The 16,372-nt window shown below is 42.9% G+C and overlaps 1 long non-coding RNA gene across 1 annotated transcript in view; it reads right to left on the reverse strand.

Moving 5' to 3' along the window:
* LOC147751933 (uncharacterized) overlaps nt 1-16,372 on the reverse strand; it is a 43,426-nt gene that overhangs the window by 17,705 nt on the left and 9,349 nt on the right. The window contains exon 2 of the long non-coding RNA XR_015315483.1: nt 4,243-4,275. This is a non-coding gene — a long non-coding RNA (uncharacterized LOC147751933). The remainder of the gene's footprint in view (nt 1-4,242; nt 4,276-16,372) is intronic.

Raw genomic sequence — 16,372 nt, forward strand, 5'->3', positions numbered from 1 at the left:
TCCACGTATTACGGCCTGGTCGCGCTGCCTGTCAATATATGCTATTGGCCGCGTGCTTATTCGAACTATTCTTGCCCTTGTTGTTACTCAAGCGCGACGCTTCAGGGCTTGATTGAGCTGAAAACAGACGAAGAACAGCTAGCGCAGGACTTGTTTTTCTCCCATTTCTTGCCTGAATTTTGTGGGACTTGAGAAGCGGCAAGTGACCGTTGCTCGAGACTAATGCGTCAGCGGGTACATCGACATTAACCGCAATACGGCCTTCTCCTATTCCCCTACTTCAGAGACGACAGTAACGCTATAGCAGCAGCGCGGCCACTGAAGGCACCAACGAAGTCGACTTAGACTCCAGCTTCGGCTGTTACAGTAACGGTCACTAAATAGACGAACAGACCAAGAACTGAGGAACGATATCGGACGGAGCAAATAGCACATTAGGAGGCATAGCGTATACCGTGTAGGCGCCGGTCGTTGGCGTTAGGTTAGAGACATTTCCGCTGCTATTTTAGCTGTTCTTGTACATATTACTGCTATGATTGGCTATCGTGCTAGAGCAAGGAAGACTTCAACAAAGCTCGGTCCCGACTGTCTGTGCCGTTGTCTTCATAATATGCGACGAGGGCTTTGGTATCATTTGAAGCTATACTTTACACTAAAATAGCCATACAATAACTGTCGGAATCGCCAAGATCAGAAATCACAGCGCACGGTTCGAATAGACATCAAATTCGATGCTACTCCAGTGGCTAACGTTACGTATGCAGGTGTTGTTTTGCGAGCCGCTGGACAGGTAAACAGCCACGGTACTCACGAATCGCTAGAGCCCCTCAGTTACAGAATTAACGCACTACTGACTTGCTCACTCAACCGACTTCTTACGTCCCCCGCTTGGCAACGATGCACAGAGACTGTCGTCTCCGCTACCGACGTGGTAGATAACCGTCGAAATTTACATAGGACGATTGCTACTGTTCGTTATTCGCTGGATCAGCCGATGAAATTGACGAAGCAGACAGCCACCAACACACAGTTTCCTCCGAATCTAATCATTAGAATTGGGAACATTAGATAAATACGTAATGGGCAACGCCACTTAACAGCTGAACAGATCTTATTGACGAAATCCATCCGTCGCGTAACCCTGTCTTCATGAGACAAAAAATTACCGTTTTCCAACCATTACCGCTTAAGGCACTTCGAGCATGCCGATGCTAGCCAAATAGACTGATAAACGGATCACGGTACCACATCACGTACTAAGCTGGGACAATTTCACCAAAGACAGCTGCAATGCACCAGTAGTACTTAACAGCAGAATACAGGTTCGCACAGAGGAGTGTCAGGGACAAAATACAGTGTAACAATAATGACCATTATTCGTAAGGCAGAAGAAGGAGAAGCTCAAAAGGAGAATGGATCTTTTGTTGCGTTCCATTCGGGGACGCGGGGCCCGGGGTCGCTCGTGAAGCGTTTCATTGAGCGCAGGAGAGGTTCACCTGAGCATCGATCATCAACAGGGAGAACAGCAACCATAGTAAAGAGATTGTACGATTATAGCGTATCGGAAGAAACCAGCGACCGTCTATGGGGGGCAGTGAGAAAAGCTCACGACGTCGATAACAAAGACTCCCCTTGTTAATCTGACATGCCAGGAACATCGATCGGAGGTGCAACAAGTCCAAATAGCCAGCAAAGAGCCAGGTACAGAAGAGTCGAAAGGAGATATATAAATGTCAAATAAAGATAACAAAAAAACGATTTCAAAGAATGATGATCTGAATTACTATTCGGAACGTTAACGACCGACTTAAGTCGTCCTGGACCCTGTCTACTATATATTAACTATTCTATACAAGAAGAGACTATACGTTTAGAATTTGATACTGTTTCAAACGCCGGCCAATACTCCTTGAGTTATTTTGAAGATTACCTCTATTTGTCAATTCACGTTTCGCTGCTATAATTGTATAAAATAGCAATAGGCTTGTAAATGAATCTCTGTGTCGAACTATAAGACGAAATAGTTGAAATTTGCGGGAAAAGGTGGGGATATTTTGTAAAGGGCAAACGAGCCATTACTGCCACTGATCAAAACCTTACCAACCAGCGACGTGCTGCTAGCGTCCGAGTATAGGTCTCAATCTGACTTTGACCTCGATTGTTGACCTTGTAATACAAGTCTGATGGGGGTTCGGTAAAAGCAACCGTAAACTGGCGACGTTCTATGAGGTCTGTGAATGTGCTTTGATTATCTCTGCACAATTAAAAAACCTTTTCGCAAACCGCCGATAGTAGTCAATAAGAGTTACAATACGTTATACGCAAATACAAAAAAAAAAAAATTAAATCAGGACTTTTGCTTAGAACGACCTCTGCGTATTATTTTATGCAATGAAGTTATTCGAGCTCCTAACCGAAAAATAATCCAGTAGTGCCTCCATTGAGTAGTTTCAGCTGCAACACTTGCTGCGATTTGATTTTCTTACTGCATAATCCAACTATTTAGTGCAGCCCGTCACATTTCTCTTTCAATGATCGGAGAATACGTCGATGCACTTACCCACCCAGCTCTCAGATCAGTTACCCTGACGCTCAACTTTTTTCTGATCTGTACAGGCTCTTTCCGATACCTAAATGGCCAATGACATTAATGTCATACCAAGTCAATAACAAAAACAGCAGAAAAGCCAAAAAAAAAATAAAAAAACAAGAATCCCATAAAAAGCTCACCATGACCCCGAACTGAGAGAATCACCAAGTAAAAAAAAATAGCAACAACAATGACAACGACAACAGCGCAGCCAAGATTATAATCGAAGGGAATGGACTGAGATCGAACTCTCTCACTTCGCGTTAAAGAAACCATCGGCAGTCGTGGTGGCATCGGCGACAAATCCCTGCAAACAGCAGTGACACAGATAAGCCAATGGCCTCGGCTTCTCTAATTATCCATTGGACAGAAGCAGCGTTAACGGCCACGAGCTCCGAACGATGCTTCAGTCGGCGGGCAGCTTCGCGGTAGGAACATAACGTATAAGTAAGCGATATGCCACTACAGTGGACTGGTGCAGGATAACAGGAAGACAATTCAGAAGCGGCCTGGTCCGGTCGCACTGCGTCGGACCGTGTCGAGCCGCGTCATCGATTCATTCTTAAAATGATACATCAAAAACCAAATTGAGATGGAAGAGCAAAACGTGACTACAACACATGCCGCAGACGCTGGCAGGGTATAAATGGGACGAAGTATTACTATTACAAAGTGGTAGGGCAAGTTGTATTTGACTGACGGGGGGGGGGGGGGTAAGGGTGATTGACGAAATGGGAAAAACGGGGGGACACGACTGAAGTCCGAAGTGAAGTGAATTAAAGTCGAAGATTCCAATGAAAATGTTCGGAGCGGCTGGCAATGAGCGAGCGTCTGACGAAAATAGCTGTCGAGAGCGGATAAAAAGAAGCAGTGGCGGCAATAGCAGAAATAGACGTATGAGAAAAACGAGATGGAGCGCTTCAGACAGAATGCTATACAGAAAATGATAACATCTTGTGAATTGCTTACATTAACGCTGTTTTATGCTAGGAATCTCTGTTGAAAACGACAACAACAGCAACAACAACGGCGGACGCGGCGACTGGGACAGATAATGTGCCTGCGTCAGATGAACATCTTGAAATTTTCACGTGTTAAATAAAGGGCAAATGACCAACAAATTGCACCAGAGAACCTTTGTTCAGTATCGTCCGGTTCAGAGCATTTTGATGGAGTTTGTCGTTGTTGGAGTCTGATGAAGCTAGTCTGCGCGTCCGAGTTGGATCGCTGAGGAAACAAGATCTTTACGAACTAGTATAGTAGAGAAGTTTTGCTGATAGGTAATCCTTAGAACGATTCCAAGGCAATGGTTGTGCACATAGACAGTGCACGTATAGCGGTTCGTAGAAGCTGAACGAAAACATGGAGCTATGGGTCGAGGCCGTTGATGAAAATTTGCAATACAGTGATTAAGGGTAACTCATCGTATGATGTGATAGCTCACCGATGACTGAGAAATACAAAAAAAAAAAACTATTGCTTAGGGAATCACTCGCTAGTAAAATCCTCGAAAGCTTTCGAATCGCTACGCACAATTTAAAAACATGTATTTTTTGCAGATAACAAAAAGTCATGTTTTCCTAGCAAGCTGACAAGCTACCTTTAACCTTCACAACTGACGTGTTATGTGAAATTAAATATGTCCTACTTACAAGCCTTGGAGCTTTAATGAAGAGTGGTGCTACCTGGAAACAGAATAAATCATGTATATTATTAACAAGCATGTTTGTTATGTAAGCTAGATGAAAAGCGACAGTCTGTGAAAAAAAAAAGCAATTATAACATCAAGAATAATCGCGGCCCAGTTGACCTGACATTAGTTAGACAGTTAGTTTTGGCTAGAAGCGACATTGTTGCAGTTCAAATGTACAGAAACAACATTATAGGAACTATTACAAAATACGCAACCAATGACAACGATGGCAGGGGCAAAACTATAAGGCTACGTCAAGTAAGAACCTATGTCATAATGGTTATTATTAAATCCAGTAAAATTCAATATATGCTTGATGTTTCCCTCTTTAGGAGATACCTACAATTTTTCCTCATATAAAGACGAACTGATATGACCCATGTCTGCCGACCCGCGGCCCGTTTGACCCCCATTGTCTGCTGCTGCCTAAGACAAGTATTTACGTTCACGAGACTAGTAATAATTGTAGTGTATTGTCTTGTAATAAGAAAATACTCGCGTGGGTTGATTAAATGATCAGTAACGCGGGCGCCACGGCCGCTATCAGCAACGAAGCCGTGCACCTAAACCCATTTACTAAAAAATGGAGATCACTGTCGTACAACTTTCATCGCTTCGTGCTGCTTGTTGTTGCCTTGACGATAATCAAGATGTTTTGCAATGGTGAAATCATCTTATCGGCAAAAAACCACACGAAACTTTCACAAAGCTAGCTTTGGTCTGTACAATGTTTAATGAATAAATTACGTACGCGCAGTGCCGTCTTACGAATGGACATAGCGTACCTTTCTCCCCGCACTCGCAGTCAACCAAGCAATGCTTTGTCCACTATTGGGGCATCTGTCGGAAGCGCGGAGAGCCGAAATGGAATCACAAAATGATACTCGGCTTATCTGTTGAACATATTGAGTATTCGAGACGTTGATCACGTCCCTTATGCCAATGGTATGTTGCGAGCTGTGAGCCCGTCGAAGTGAGTCTTTGAGACAGACGTGACCGCGCACGCAGAGATTTAAACAATAGCCGTTTACAAAATATTAATGTTCCCTAGTGGGAAAGTGTCACGACAGATGTACAACGTGCCAGGATAAAAACGTGTGGAGGGATCGTCGAATTTTTGCAAGATTCACGCATTTTACTACGTATCTACTAGTAAGCATACTCTGGTAATGCTGTTCTGTAACTATCGACGGTGAAACAGGGGCGTCCAGGTGTTGTCTATAGGAAGTTGGTTCAGTGTCAATAAACAGGAGGCAACCGATTCTGTTATTCAAATATTATTATAATATTCCGATATTCGAATTTCACTCGTGGTACAAACGATTTCCAGCTTTTCTGTGTTAGTATGGCTATTACATGTTTGCTTATTAAATTAATTTCCCTAGTAGAGGCTGATTCCCTGTATTCTCTCGTCATATATTAAGTCACCCCGGAGCTGAACCACGAGGTGTTATTGCGTGGGTCATCCAGGAAGGGTCCCACGGCACAAGCGGACCCACCGAAACCTACGAAAAAAGCAGACCTACATTACAGAGTGTCAGCCCCGATGTGAAGCGCGATATGCTCGACAGTTCATTGGTTGGTGACTATTTGATGCGTTGCATCAGTGGCATATAGACCCACGATGCTGGTGTTCTTTATGAGCGAAGACCTGTTGTTTGTTGCACGGGTTACAGCTGCCGCAACCGAAGCACAAGGTGGTCTGAAGCCCAAGCTTAGACACAACGCGTTCCGCGCCGCTGAGCCAGCCATCTGAGGTTTACCTAATAGCAGTAATAAAGGACGTAGAGCTCGAAATATTCGGTCAGGTTCTAGGCGTAAGCGAATTCCCTTTGATCACTCGTTAAAGAAGATGCGAGTAAATATCAGAATTCCAAGATGAGTATCACGTTTTCTGGTTATGGCCCTTCTTAGAGCCTGAGGTAATATTAGCGTTCAAGCCAAAAACGAAATAGGATAGCACGAAGTTCAATGTGTTCCGCACCACAAACTGCCCAACTCGTCCATTTTACCAGACAATCATTCTGTACGCTGCCCGAAACGGACCATCATCACATTCAAATACACTTCCGCGCAGAACCGTGTTTGATATTCCGGAATTGCAGCCGGATAACGTCTACAAGCCACCATTAGATATCCTAATTATATTGTTCTATTTCCAAACGGGCTTAATCGCGATATACCTGCCTGCTGGGCTTCTTTCACGTACGCGGACATCGGCCGATTTCCAATCTAACACTAGGCGTGTGTTGTATGTCGGAATATTTTTTTTCTGCTGCGGTAGAGTTAGCCAATGCGATTACACGATAGAACTGCCGTTTGAATATGATCTATTGTTAGAATAACTACATTGAGCGACTGTGTATGCGAAAATTGTTTTTCTAACATCTATTGGAAATCACGAAACATATATGCCGTTTCGTGTATTTCAGTTAGAATTGTCAAGCTGATAAAAGACGAACGTAGAAACTTGGCAAATCGCTTGCGGTATTGCGTGCAGATCGTCTGGACGTAACTGTAGAAGCTGTGTTTCACGAATGCTCTAGAAATAAACACATTTAGTATTAAAATTGCTCCACCGAGTATTTATTTAAACTTTTAGCTCAAATCAATAACCATTCGGTCGTTCGTAATTTCGCGCGTCCATTGACCATCTACGTGCATCCAGATCTCGTCATCTTGCGATCTGTGGTGACTCACAGTCTTTCGTTCTCAACAAATTACCTCCTTTGCAACTACTCGGATTCGAATAGGATTGGACTGATGTAGACTCAAAATCCTTTATTATAAGAAGCTCGTCTGGCTGGTTGCCTAGTCGGCGAACCATCGCCAGCTACAAAACTTTGCAAACGATGTATTAATCCTATTTTTGCCGTCGTGATACCACTTTTGGGTTTGTTTATATTTTTCAGCCTGATATTAAGCATGCAGAATTGCTATTGGGAACGCTGATACGATATTGACTACGTTTGCAATTTAAATCCGATTCAACTACGTAGAATTAGTGATTGTTTCGGACCGCTAGCTTGTCTTACTTAAAACATAGCTGGGACAGCCGAAGTCCTATAGCGATGAGAAGCATTCGATCTAAGGGAATATTCATGTCAAAGTTAGGTAGCGAAGTGTAGACGAAGCACGTTAACCGTAAATCTTCTGAGGAGGCAAAATTTCGTCAAATAGCTTTGGTCGGATTCGATAAAGATTATGGTTGGCGCAAAGGTATAAGTTACAATGTTCGACATATCAAACTGCTCTAGCTATCGTACGATAAGCTTATTTTTATCACATAGTCGTTACCACCTTTGAACAGATGCCGTCAACACTTTTGTATGCGTGGTAATGTTCTTCCACGGACACGTGGCATGGCTTATTTTGCAGGGCAGCATTTTGAGCTGAAATATAGCTCGTATCCATATCTTCTATTTACTTGCTCCAAGCCCCATCTCGTTGACTATGGTAACAGAAAGAAGCAGAGAATCAAATCCCTGCGCGAAATTGCCGGCTTTCACCACGGCCACTGCCCCTGCGATACGAAGCGTTTTACTCGCGGAAACATGCAATGCAGCTAGTTCGTCGTGAATCCCGAACCAGCAGACGGATGTTGGTCACGAGCGACATCGCGAACCGACGATAACGACCGAAAACACAGATCAATCCGCGCAGGTGCAGCTGTTGACTACGCCTCTAATCAGCAGTGCAGCTATATACGCGGGCTACTGTCGATCTGTTCCTCTGGAACTGCAGCATCTATGGTGCTTGTTATCCAACGAAAAGAAACGAAACGATCCCGACAACGAAAGTTATAAGGACAACACCCAAAAGCACGGTGGTACGCGAAGCACGCGTTTATGAAGAGGATGACGATGCCAAGAAAAACCTTTGGCATCGATTAAATTATTCGCTGCGTGTAGATTTTTATATTTCCTACAAAGTATTCTAACGGTGCTTTGACATCACAACGACTGGTGACGGATGCATCTACAAAGGCGGTGATTTGATGATATGCACATTGGACGTTCCCAAGGGTCCATGTCAAGTTAGTAATGGACCCGGAATCGGCATAAGTCTTTACGATGTAAATAATCAAGAACATCTTTCAGCGTCAGAAATTAAGACTAGTAATCATCTATTTGTAAAAAATCGAGACAATTTTATTCAATGATTAACTGTTTTGCGTCTCAAGTCTTGTAATGTTGCTGAACATTGCTTCGGACAGCTGGCCCCATTAACACGAAATGGAGTCTGTCGACGCCCCGTTTCCAATCTAAGCCACCACGTGTTTTTTTCAGTTTAATAACTAAATACGTTACCATTAAAGCATCTTACAGGACAAGTGGTTAAATGATATGTAATTATCCGGCTTTTGAGGAAACTCGCATATCTATGTAATAGCCCAAGTCCAATCAGACGTATGCCTTAAAATAAGTGAGACATATTGGCCGGACGCTCTAACCGATCGAGTAGGAAAAAAAAAGAGCAAAAAGAGTAGTTCTGATTGCAGCACTAACAAAAGTCGTGAATAAATATCATACCTTACTTAGCGGGAGTTTCACTACGTTGTTTGAATCTAGCGTTCTGGTTATCTATTTCATTAAACCTTGAATAGAACTGTGGCGACTGTTTTGCCGGCTTCAGATTTCGACTTCACGAAGTTGGCGCAAAACTAATTATCTTACGAAGACCGATCTATTATCTGTATTCGTATATGTTGATCGCACATTTTTGAATACACCGGTAACCCTGTGGACGATGAGCGTGTCCTAATTTTCCCATAGGCATCAAATTCATTCATCAACCAGAACATACGGCTGAGTAAATCCCTACTCGTCGAGAACAAAATAACTAGAACTACGTCGAACGCATAACGTGTTGCCCTTGGATTAGAACATCTGTATACTTGTTTGTACACCATTATTCTAGGTCTGTGTTCGTTGGGTTTTGGCACATTCGCCATGCATTGGTCACAGATGCTGGACGCTTCCACCCATTCAGTGATTATTATTTATTTACTATACCAATAATAGTCAACATCAGTAACTTTGATCACGAACCAAACAGCTACTACCAATGGACTACAATTAAAGGTGCCAAGAAGCCACAATGTTGTCTTCTGCCATGCATGCTAACTTCCGAGCGCCTACTTCCTTTATTTAACTAATTATGAAGCATCGCAAACTTTCACTGGTCCCACGCACACACAAAGAATCACTTATGCTGACGTACGCTAGCCTCCATTGACAAAGGTAGTTGTTTCGCTAAAACACTGAATGCATCGTGCACCAACTGGACCTGTCCGTTGGTCTCTCCCAATGCCTCTTCACTTACAGATCCGACTCGGGGAGAAGGGACTAGTCACAGCTTTCTCGAAAAAACGCTAACAACCTGTTATCCGAAGCAGTCTACACTATCTAAAGTTATGCTGTACATTAAATCACCACGGGGAAAGTGAGCGAAATGAAACACGACGTATCAATTAGTGGCCACTTACTGATAGCGATAGCGAGCTGCCGTCGACCAGATATGAACTATGTATAAAAATGATGGACTGGCGTGGTTCGGGAAGAAAAGCGGCTTAAGGCGTAGCAGACGATGTCGATGGATATTTGGTATTTTTAAATAGATGGATGATAGGAAGACAAAGGAGAAAATGAAGCAAATGGAAACGATTCGCTATTTCAACGTTCACCATCTGCAGGCTGTCGTTAACTAGTTACTAATTAGCATCCAACTGTAAACCGCCGCATCAGTATTTACTGAACGCTTCCGTAGGATATAAAAATCATCAAATAACTATTGTGGTACGTACCGTTTTTTACCCAGAATAGGTGAGACAATTGCGAAAGCGACAAAACAATATTAACTTTAGAAGCGTAAGCCAGCGTTAGCAATAGATGCATCTGCAATTAAATACGTAGAAGTAGACCGTTTTGATGACCGTGCTCAAGTTCTACAGCTATTTGTAATTGCAATGTAATGACACTTGATAGGGCACAACGATAGCTACCCGCCGTTTTTGACGTGTGGAAGTTATACGCAAGGTACAACACTGCCGCATAATAATAGAATAAGTTTAGAACAATTCTATATGTTGATTAGCAACATTCTACGCTCGGATGAGTTTAATGTACATGGATCCGAAATGCCATGGACTCTCTTTTTTTTTTTCTCTGTTAGTTACCTAGTTTGCTAATGATATATCTATCGCTCAGGCGTCAATTATGATACTATGTACATCGCTTTCTAAAAGTAAGATTTGGAAAATCTAAATATTTCATTCATAACACGTTGAGCAATATAAATAGCTTTGGAGGTATTATTCTTACTTCTGTGCATTGTAAATGTTTCAAAACTACCAGTTAGGCTTGCTACGGCACAATAAGGTGAAACTTCGTTCACCAAAAAAACATATACATCTCAACTAAACGCCAAGCAATATTATGCAACGGACATGACATGTCAATCACGCTTCTAAATCGCTCGAGCATATTTCCGTCATGACGCTCGCTAGAGGCGTTTCTCTTATTTGACAAGCTACAGATACTGGCCGCCTTGCCGGTTCGCCTACCAGTATCTGATACAAACCCCTCAATCTGCACCACAGCGACGCTAGTATAGCGGGGATTTGCACTAATCAGTAGGCCGGATGCAAATTTCACCGGTGATTGCCCCCTATCCTTTTCTCTTCCCTAAAATTGACATTTAATTTTTTCTCGCGCGCTTTATTAACAGGGCCATTTTTTACGTCCATCTACTTTACACTAAATATACCGGCCTTGGATTTTGCAGTGGTGGTGATCGCTGAACTACTGCAGGGTTGTCGATCCTGTAGAGCGAGAAAAGGTGCATCTGCACACATGTTGTTAAACGATAGCTGGATAGTCCGCCTCGACATTTAATTGTACGGACGAAAGGGAATATCGCCCTCATTATCATAACTGTTAGTACAAATGTGTCGCGAATAGAATATCACAGCTGGGTAGAAGGTTTTTTGGCTCGGGAATTGTTTCAATAATGGTCCCGACAACTGATTTTTATATAAATGCCGGTTCGTATATTTTTATATAAATGCTACTCAACGTTATTATCTCAGCAACTTACCTGACCTCATATAAACAACACCATATGCTTCAAATCATGCGTTTACGTGAAGCAGATTCCATCCGGACAAAAAAAAACCTTAGAACGGAGTGAGGTGCTTTAGAAACGTGGGCGTAACAGGCCTATACGAGAGGGGCCTATTTCGTTTGCAGTAGGAACTGTTTCGAAGCCGACGGATGTCAAGCCATAGCGGTTTCCGGCGGAGAGTGAAAAGCCACCGAGTGAGCGCAAAATGCAGTAATGTGTGCCGGCCAGCTTGCTAGAAGGTCCTTTCTCAAAATCAGCAGCCATAGTGTCGAACTAAATAAAACTAATGAACAGATATAATGTATAGGCCCCAACACAACATGTATATATATATATATATACTTCTTTAGTCTATCGTGCAGTTAGCCAGAAGGTCCAACCGTAAAAATGACAGTCTCATAATAGGAAGCACATAGCAGAATCGAGATAGAGAAGTAGGATAGACTAAAGGTAGGACACCGCCATGGGGAACCGCCACTGATACACTAGCACCGTGTGCAGTAGGACATAGGTCTGACAGAAGAACTGATCAAAGACTCATGGACAACCAATCTAGATGATCAAGCTCATGGAAACCTGTATTCTGGTACTAGACGGTATCAATAGCAACAACTGAGCCTAGATTTCGTTCACGGACTGTTAATTACTATAATATTACTGCGACTAAGCACGCATCGACCATACTTGCTAGTTATTGGCATTGGTCTTCGAAAGTTGTTATAGCGTTCACTATATCATCGCCGAAGCAGCCTACATGAAGCCCATACGTGTCATAGCCAAATTTGGTGTCCATGTATATATAGAAACGTACGCAGACAACGGCGCCTTTGGGGAATTTGCTAGGCCGAATCGGTTTGTTGTTTAGCTATTTTTGTGTTTTGGTGGCGAGTGCTGCTGCCGCTTATATTATTGTTAGGACTGATGTTGTTTTCGATTCTGCACATGCACCGGATCAGTTGAGGAAGCAAACACTGTTAAGCCGACCCAACGATCGGGAATGAAAAACTGACTGATGAACGGACCAAGCGACAAGTCGCCATCAACGACAATCAGCCTGAGCAGAATCGGTGTGACTGAGCATGAGCATCAGGCATCAATTCGTCACGGAGCCGTCACGAAAAGCGTCGCGACGTAAATCCCTCTATCGGACTCAATCGACAGAGGTTCCATACTAGCCAAAAGGCGGAGGCAACCTCCGCGTTTCGTCTGACCGTGATGTGATCGTGGGGCTAGCGTCGGTTCGTCCCATCTGCAGACGGTTCAAAATCTCTATCTACATAGAATGTACACGACAAAGACGACAATGTGCATGTCTGCGTGCGTTTGTAGCAAAGGGCAAGTGACGCTAAAATCACGGCTGACGCTAGCTTTAACGAAAAGGCGTTTGGAGAAGGCGAGGAGAGTTTGGTGTTAGGACGAGGCCGATGGCTCTTGGAGCACCAGGTTTGTGAACGCTAGGACTTGTGACGATCGTAAATCAATAAACATTAAAAAGGCTGTTGATTCACATTGATTCCGTACGAAGCTTCTTAATGGCCAGTTGGTTGTTGCAACTACCGTTTACCACGGTGAACAGCTACCAGCCGTACGATGGCCAGTGCATCTATCCGAAGCAGCCGGGTCCTTATAACGGTGCTTGTATTTTATATACAAGGACAAGTATTGACTGTTTGATATAGCTGTGCCCCACAGGTTACCAGAATCGATTTTATCACCTGGCAAAAAATCTATAAGAGCGTTTGAGCAAGGCGCTTTTAAATCATTATGAGACTACAGTGGCGTTGTTCATTTAAGAATATGTTTTAATTTCGCTCGATTTACTAATCGCATATGTTTCACATAGCGTACGTATGTCTTCTGAGTGCGTATTCTTGTGATATTTCAAACGGTAACGAAAAGCACTTTTGCGATTTGCCTCGTATGCCTGAAAACTGTGATGAAAAAAAACAGTTATCTTGACGATACATTTTTACGCATGAAAGAATAGTGGGGCCCCTTACAGAGTTTTGCTTTCGAGTTCACCAATATGAGCCTGCCGCTGTCTCATTTAAACGTAAATAAAAAGAACCCACTTTCTACATAGACTAGTGGGGGGCCTAAAAACAAAGAGCTCGCACTATTTTGAACTTTCAAAGCCCTACAAAACTTTCTAATCCATTCAAATATGCCCACTTGCCTCTTTTAGCTGAGTGAACGACAACGCACTAGTGGGAGTTCCGTAAACTTCGAGTCTTCTCGAATGATGCTACCATTCGGAAATACCCCGCTGTGCCAACGCACATAAATTAATTAACAAGCTTGAGTTTACAGTTGACTCGACGAGAATGTAAGCCGAACTAAATCTTTCAACCTATCCATTGGTTTGTAAACCGAGATGACTTATATGACAACCGAACTATTAATCGAATAAGCGATCTATCTCGTATTGTGCATACTCATATACTATGGATATCGTGCTAGGACCTTAACTATTCTTTTCTTTCATAGATAATAATATGGCACTTAACTACAATGAAAGATTTACATTTATTCCCAAGCGCACTAAGCAAGAGACAAGCTACGGTCTTTATAACAGAAAAAGAATAGTAACTATTTCAACGCTACCCGGCGACCGATTTTTGGCCAAGTCCTTTCTTCTTCCGCTTCAAGAGGTCAAATCTAGTCGTCGTCGAATGCAGTGTCCATCGTTTGTGCTGCTAGACGCGCAAACAGGACAAAAGCAATATTACTTTTTAGGTTTAAGCTCGCTTCGGTAAAGCTGCGATAAGCTAACGGTCTTCGACACAGCTACATGATAAACGAATCGCTTTCATGAAACGTTTGTGGAGTTTGACGTGCGGAGTCTCGGGCACCGAGTTGTGCTTTAGAACGACACGGAGATGCAAGTTAGTATAGCTTTTCGGCGGGATATTCTAAGATAATACAAAATTCTTCAGAGAAAAAAATATGGGACGTATGAATTTTGTCGCAACCAACGATGTTTCGCTTAATTCGTATCTTCACAGGGAGCGCCGGACCTTTATTATACAATATGCGAAGTTCATACGATCATACCAGTATCGTTTGACGTAAATAAGACCATTGCAACGAACTGTCACCGAGTCCATGCTCTTCTAACCTTCGACAGAATCATTCGTGCGCACATTAGAATATCAAAAGAACTTTCCCTTCTCCACAATTTTACCATTCTACAATAGCTACTTAGCAGCTTGATAACAGCTAATGATGGCTGAATAACAATCAGTTGAATTTCTGAATGATTGTTAAATCCAATACGCTGGAGTATGCCTCGCTCGAATCCATACGCTTTGACAGCACAACGAAACGACTATGTAACACCAGCTTTGTTTTTCAATTAGAATTCAACAAGCTCGATTTCGCCCTGCGTGCCACACCTTATCAGCAGCATGCTAACCGGCCCGTTTCTAGCGAAAAGGAGTGCTGCCGCACCAACTTACATACTGACCGTCTCAAGCACAACGCACGACGATTGTCTGCCGCCAGCGTGTTTGCCATGAAGCCACATGGACGTGGTGATTGAGCGACATCGATGTACCTGCTTTACATCCCACACACACACGTTGATAGTGTTACACTGCGCGAGAGACGTCCTATAGCGTCCACTGAATTTTACTGTGCTCGCACCGGAAGCATTTGTTTATACCGCTTCAAATGTCGGTGATGTAAGCCCACAACCAACTGTGACGCGACGTCAAACCTCGTTGTGCGTCCTGGTACGTTAGCCTATCTGAACGATTAATTTGGTCAAGAACCGGCAAATAGACGGTGTCGCCCCCCAACGAGCTATAACAAATACTATATCGACACAAGCGACAAATGAGTAAGTGGCATAACAGACGCATGCAATGATGTTAACTGAGCAAACATTGTCGAACATTTACTTGCCGAACCGAAATCACTTTCTCACCGTACAGCATTCTACGATACCCCCGTGTCTCGTTAGTAGCTTTTCGACCGGCTATTATCTAACGAACGTTGTTTGCTCTTCTGTTTCTGTAACCATTCCGCTTTCTGGTGCTTGACTTCGTCACATAGTTCGCCCTTCTCCGTACCGCCATCTACAATTCATATTATGTATATTAGTCAGTCGTCTTATAAATTGCTGCGGCTATCTTTCTGTTCCGCCGTGCCTTCGTTCTATGCGATTAACAATAACAAATCACACAGAAGTCTTTTCATCATTACAATTGTCATCCCTATTCTACGAAGCAGGGTTCTCGTCTAGCTGATTAGCATGGACTGATCGGCTAACGAAAGCCTGTCATGAACAACAGAGAATCGGAAATTGTCCACGTTAGTCTACTATGTTCAGAAGCTGATGTTCGTTTTGACCAATTAATGTAGTAATTTTTACTACTTCTGCTGCGGTTGTTCGTGCAATTGCTGAAACCACAGTTTGCTAGATCAATCGATACTTATCTGCATGAAAAATCGTTCTCCCCCTGTATTTTCCATAGAGCAACTATTGTCTCGTGGCGAGTTTTGGATCTGTTGGCCCACGGTTGGCTATGGCGTGTTATTCTCGACGTAAGTCCAACCTCTCTATGGTTGTCAATGGAGACGAAATGGCTATAAAAATATATAGGTTGCTTTGTGTACTACTGTAGTTGTAATTCATACAGACCAAAACAGACCTAGCAATTCAACTACCAGAATGAATGAACAGCGGGCAATTACAACAATAAACAACGATAAGCACAAATAAACTTTACAAATAAGTGGAAGCATATAGAACAAACATAGTACATAGAAGGACCCAATAGATAAAAAGGTAAATACTGAAAGCACGCTTGCCAGATAGAAACGATGGCGCTTTCCAGCAATTGGGTGATATGTCTGCTAGGTTAAGTAGTTGTAAGCTTCGAAGTTTGATTTCCTCGAAGCCAATTACGTTCAATTAGGTCCATTTGCGATGCACCATTTGAACACACGTAAAAGAAATA

The sequence above is a fragment of the Varroa jacobsoni genome, unplaced genomic scaffold (genome assembly GCF_002532875.2).
Source record: "Varroa jacobsoni isolate VJ856 unplaced genomic scaffold, vjacob_1.0 contig01084, whole genome shotgun sequence".
Classification (NCBI taxonomy): domain Eukaryota; kingdom Metazoa; phylum Arthropoda; class Arachnida; order Mesostigmata; family Varroidae; genus Varroa; species Varroa jacobsoni.